Below are 5896 nucleotides of genomic sequence, written 5' to 3'. Positions count from 1 at the left end.
CGGCGGACAGGAGCCAGGGCTGTGTGTGTCTGTACGTGTCCATGTATGTGCGTGTGGGTGTGCAGGCATACTCGTGTGTATGCGTGTTTGACAAAGGATTCCCAGACACCTGCGTGTGTAAGTCCCAATTCTCGAAACAGGGGAATGCAAGGCCAGGGTCAGGAGACAGTGTGGCTGCGAGGGCCTTGTATTCCTGACAATGATGGGTGGGAAGTGCCATTGTCTCCCTAGGAGAAGGCAGCCTTCAAGGTCCCAGCGCCCCCAAATCCATGAGCTCACACAAAACAACGCGAGCCACAAATGCAAGCCACATCTGTAATTTAACATCTTCTAATAGCCACATTTTTGGAAAGTGAAAATAAGCAGGTGAGATTCACTTTAGTACTAACATTCATTTTAATCTAATATAAACTTCCAAAATCCTATTTCAATGTGTTGCTTGTATGAAATTGTGAATGGGATATTTTGCCATGTTTTCCAGATTTGGCCTCTCCCCATTTCAATGGCTCAGTTGCTGCATGTGGAGAAGGGGCTGCCGTGGCGGGCACGCAGGTTTACTAGGTCCCTGTGCCCCCCACTTCCCCACCCAGAGTAGGGGAGACTGGTTTTCGGCTTCTTGTTTGCTGGTAGCCCTTCCTGGCCAGGGAAAGGGATGATTCCACTGGCTCATCGGCCCCAAGAAACTCTGAGAGCTGAAAGAATGGATGTTGGGGCTGCAGGTTCCAGAATGAGGGGGGCTGCTGGAAAGGGTTCTTCGGCTGTGCTCCCAGACGCCAGGGGACGACACAAAGGGCTGACTTCAGACTCACAATAGTGGGGCGGTTAGTCACAGTGCCAGGGCAGCGGGCAGGCAGACAGAGCCCCCTGTGTCTGCGCCTGGTCGGGCTGGGCCCTGCAGCCCCCATTTCCCCAGCTGGCTTCCCACCCCACCCCTGCCCGCTCCCCACATTAACCCCCTGCCGCCTGCTGCCTACCTGGCAGCCTGGCCGGGGCTCCCTTGGCCAGGCTCTGGTTTCCACCAGCCACCCTGGCCAGAGGCGTGCTTCTTCTAGAAGCCCGGCTCAAGCCTGCGTGATTTCACCGGCCTGTCTCAGGAAGCAGGCATTGGAACAGCTCCGTCACCGTGGCTGGGCAGTGTCCATGCAGCCTGAGAGAGGAGGTTTGCATATTAGTTAGAGGCTCCCCACTTAAAGATTTCATCAGCATTTGCAAGTATTCGCCATTCAAGGACTGTGCATTTCTGGAAACAATGAAAAGCCAAAACTGTGAAAAATTAAGGAGTGGCCCTGAAGCTGGTGTCTGTAACTGCACATTTTAAAGTGAACAGACTGATATAAATATTTTAATCCTGTGCCTAGATAGAGGGATAAGATAAAATAAATTAGTCATGTTCTGGCCCAGTCTGGAGACTATCTGAAAGCAAGACAAATGTCAGCATTTGCTGTTTAGGGTTACAATTAAAATCTCTCCTTCTAGATTGAGCTTCTAGAGCCTCAGAGATGGAATTCGCTGTTTTGCTGCGATTTGACATTAAATTATTGACCCATGGGGAGGAGGGTAACTTCCCCTGAAAAGGTATAAAACGAAGTTGTCAGTCTCTCTTTTTAATTAAAAAAAAAAAAAAATCTCTGCAAAGATTCTGCATTCTGGCTTTTCTTTGCTAAATTAAAGTGGCATGTGTTTTTATTTTAGAAGGCAGAGATGTTTTGCTGTGCCCGGTGTGAGGAAGCGAAGGAAAAGAAAGAGCTTTTGAAAATGTGTGCATCTACTTGCAGCTTAGAAATTCCAAGTGTCAGACATTTTTCTTGGAGGAAATAAATGTCTCAATTTATTAATCTTACCTGTTGATTATGTTCTGGAATGATTTATTTCATAATTTAATCCTTGTCTAGAACCGAGGCCATCTTTGGAGAGTAAAAGACCTAGGTCTCTTTGGTCCAGGAGACATTGTGGCCTTCTGTTAAAATCATTGACTGCTAGGATCGGGGCCCAGGCGGCTCTCGGACGGAACCGGTCTGTGCTAGGCAGCCCGGCCCACTCGGCCTTCAAAAAACAAGGGATGGGAGACATATGCTCTGCTCACATCATTTTGTTTTGATTTATTTTAAACTGCTTAAGATGATTTTAGCACAAAGAGTGGTGTATCTCACTTGCATTCTGAGAGCCACTGGATTTTCAAGCTAGAGTACAATTTTTTTTTTTAATCCAAATTTAGAAATTGCCTTTTAGAGTAGACAACAGCATGCTAGTTTGCCTTTTAACTCACTTTTAAAGAAAGATATTTAAGATCAAGTACATTGAATTTGGAGATTGGTCCCCGTCCGTTATTAGGGGCTGGAAATGGCCCAGTTTTCAAAAATAAGGTCAGAAAAGGGGTGTTTCTGGCCTAAGAGTTCTTTCAGGCTGGGCTCGTACCACAGAGATTCTTCCACACACATGTCCTGAGTTCTTGTCCTATACATAATTTTTTCTTCCAAGGAGGAGTGTGGCATTCAGTTCCAATGTCATCGTGTGGAAAAGAGTCCCTGCCTGGCTGAGAAACTGTCACAGGCAGCCGGGCCACTTCCCAGCATGACCCACAAGCCCGATGGTGGCCCTTGAGTAGTTTAGGGACCCGTACAAATACCATTCTTTTAAAGCAAGCCAACGCGTTCTTCACGAACTACAGTTCCACCCTGGCTGCTGGTACTACCTCTAATAGTGGAAAAAATTTAAAAGATTGGGGACAACAGGAAACACATTGGATCTCCAGGGGAAACGGCCTGGAAGCTACAGTAGGGACATGGGTGACCCAAGGGCTCTGTTCAAGTCCTGGGGCTGTTCCCTTTATTCCTCCAAGCCTCAGCTCCCCGGATTTAAAGTAAGAACAGCACCCAGCCCAGCCCACTGTCAAGGGCTGTTGCAGGAATAGGACAACAGCCACCAATATTTGCATAGCAGAGATGCCCAGTTTCATTTTCTATTTGAAAGTTTCTCTGAAGGGGGATGTGCTGGAGACACAAGAACAACTGCTATCATCTTAATAACTTTTCCGGCAATACACGACCATGGTTGTTTATATCAATCTCATAACTATTAACAATAATTCATTTCATTCTCATAATGAATTATATCTATTTGACTTATAATATATATAATCATATCAGTAATATAGTCCTTTTCTGATCATGAAAGCAACATATGCTCACTATAGAAAATTTGGAAAATACAGAAAAATGCACATAAGGGAAAAATTATTCATCCTTTCTCCCACGCAGAGACAAGCTCTGGTCACATTTTCCTGTGTTTCCTTCCAGGCTCTGCTCTCTGCCGAGCAGCTTTCATCAATTCTCCTAGCATCTATTTTCAGATAACTCCATGGGCTTTTGTGATTGGTCCCTCCTTGTCACCTTGGCCTTTCTGGTCCTCAGTGGCAATTCTTTCTCTCTGACTGCCTCCTTCAGGAGGGCCTGGCCCAGGGTCTGGGTGTTCAGGGAGAAGACCTCAGGTTTCACGGCACCCAGCCTCCTTGTCCTGCTGTGCTGGGAGCCCTGTTGGGGCAGTCCAGACACACGGCCAGCACAGCCCCACGGCAAAGCCAGGCCTGCGGGTGGGCTCAGGGCGTCAGGGAGCCGGAGCGAGTGGTATGAAACCCATTATCTCGCAGGGCCCGAGCTGTGGAGGTGAGCACGCTAGGTCTTCCCGTGCAGGAGAGGGCTGGGAGGTGGGAAGATGCAGCAGGCCGTCCCTAACAGAAAACCCAGAACACTGCAGCATGGGCTGCGGGGAGCAGGGGAGAGCATATAAAAAGCAGCTTCGATACTTGAATTCTCAGCAAAGAAAGATGCTTGGGCCAAATCAAACAAACCACTTCTTAGACATGCAAAGTTTCATCGGAACTGTTAGGATAACGTTTCCAAGGTGTTCAGCTTTATGGCCCTGACTTACACCCGCCACGTGGTTGGGGGTTAGTGCCAAGTGGTTTGGTAGGTAGAAATCCACCAGAACTTCAGTGCAAGGGCACAATCCCCCAATACCATGTCACAGTCATGCACGTGCCTTGGCCGACCCCACAAGTCCATCAGGAAAAAGTTCCACAGAACCAGGCCTCTGGAGGGGGAACCACACGGACCTCCCTATTGCCTTCTGAGTAACTGATCCAAAGGCATTTCTAGAATAGCCGAGTACATTCGTGACAGGAGAAATGAAGTCTATGGGGTCTACCTTAACCCCCTTAGAATAATGCAGTGGCCTCAACGTCTTAACACTAGATCATTCGAGATTTATTAACAACCCAAGTTGCAGACAAACTTCATAGGCGAGATCATAGGTTGCAGTGTTCATTACAGTATAGACATATTAGGGGGACATGACAGTAAATTATCCCATAGCGAAATAATGGAACATTGTGTCACCCTTAAAACGGTGTTGACATTTTGGGAGACCAAGGCGGGTGGATCACTTGAGGTCAAGAGTTCGAGACCAGTCTGACCAACATGGTGAAACCCTGTCTCTACTAGAAATACAAAAATTAGCCGGGTGTGGTGGCTCGTGCCTGTAATCCCAGCTAGTCAGGAGGCTGAGGCAGGAAAATTGCTTGAATTTGGGAGGCGGAGGTTGAGATCATGCCATTGCACTCCGGCCTGGGTGACAAGAGTGAAACTCCATCTCAATAAATAAATAAATAAATAAATAAATAATAAAATGGTGTTGACAAAAAGTTTGGAATGGCATGGGTGTATATGAGATACAATACCTTCCTACAGTATATACATATGTAAGATATGTCTGTGTATGCATATGTGTGCTGAACAATAGTTGGGAGGGAATTACAACAGAATATTATTTCTGGATCATGGCGTGTAGGTGAATTTTCCTTTTTTTGTGTATTTTATACTTAACCCATATTTTTTATTTACTACTGAAATTATATGTATCTTAAATATCTATCTTTATATTTTATTCTTAAATTGCACATAATTTACACTTCCCTGTGCCTTCCTTAAACACGTGGCATTTTTATAATCAGGGAAAAACTATTTTTAAAGACTCATTATAGAAAGATAGACAAACAGAGACAAATGGCATGCTTTCTTTCAGTCGTTGGGGATGGATGATACACGTAGCAGAAGTATTCGTTAGGCCAACAAATAGGAATAGTAAGTCAATATTGTTCTTTCTTTCATAAAAGATTTATATGTTGGTAGCTTATTAATCAAATACTACGTGAGTTTTCTAACCAAACACATATACTTGTACACCAGGGCAGAAAAATCTCACTTAAGATTTTGTGTGGACTCGAGAAGTGTTTTTGTTCCCTAAACAATAGCATTAAGAAGAGGGGAAAAAGGCCCGTCTTCTTCCTGGATCCTTGGTTGGATGACAACCCTCCCGTGGTGAGACATGAGGCCTGATTTTCAGTTTGAGTTTTCTGCTTCCCCTGTTTGGTTTTTTAAAGATAATTTAAAAGATTCTGAAAGTTTATTACTGGAGAAGTCCATAGATCCTGGATTTATGTGTCAGATTAATAAATTGTGGTCTTTGAGTGGGAATCCTAGTGGTTTATTTAGACTCATCAGTTGTCTTATTATTTTTCTAAAAGAAAGAAAACATTTTTTTTTAAAGCTTGTATTGCCCTTAAACTATTTCTCTGCACTCTTAGGTCACCCGCCTATTCACGCCAGGAGCACATCGCTTGTGTTAAGAGACTAGAATGTTCTTCCTTAACCATAATGTGCCAGGATTTTGTTATATGGAAAAATCTGTCCATGTTTCCAACTAATATTTCTTAGCCTTCAGGCAAGCGCGACTTGCTTCCCTGTAAAATGAATTCCTAGGACCCACGGTATCGGGACGGGCAGAATTCTTTAAAATGCAGGGCCCGGGGCGACCCCACCACGTCCCGGTTGGCTCCGGG

General features: G+C 45.2%; 1 long non-coding RNA gene across 1 annotated transcript; it reads left to right on the top strand.

The window, feature by feature from the left end:
• Positions 1-1474: 1474 nt before the first annotated feature.
• On the top strand, positions 1475-3149 carry LOC105506561. The gene is made up of 2 exons (XR_001000945.1): positions 1475-1575; positions 1693-3149. It is a non-coding gene; the product is annotated as an uncharacterized LOC105506561 (long non-coding RNA).
• The last annotated feature ends 2747 nt before the right edge of the window (positions 3150-5896 follow it).

Source organism: Colobus angolensis, unplaced genomic scaffold, assembly GCF_000951035.1.
Source record: "Colobus angolensis palliatus isolate OR3802 unplaced genomic scaffold, Cang.pa_1.0 Scaffold138, whole genome shotgun sequence".
NCBI lineage: Eukaryota > Metazoa > Chordata > Mammalia > Primates > Cercopithecidae > Colobus > Colobus angolensis.
This window is presented reverse-complemented; position numbering and strand designations above follow the sequence as displayed.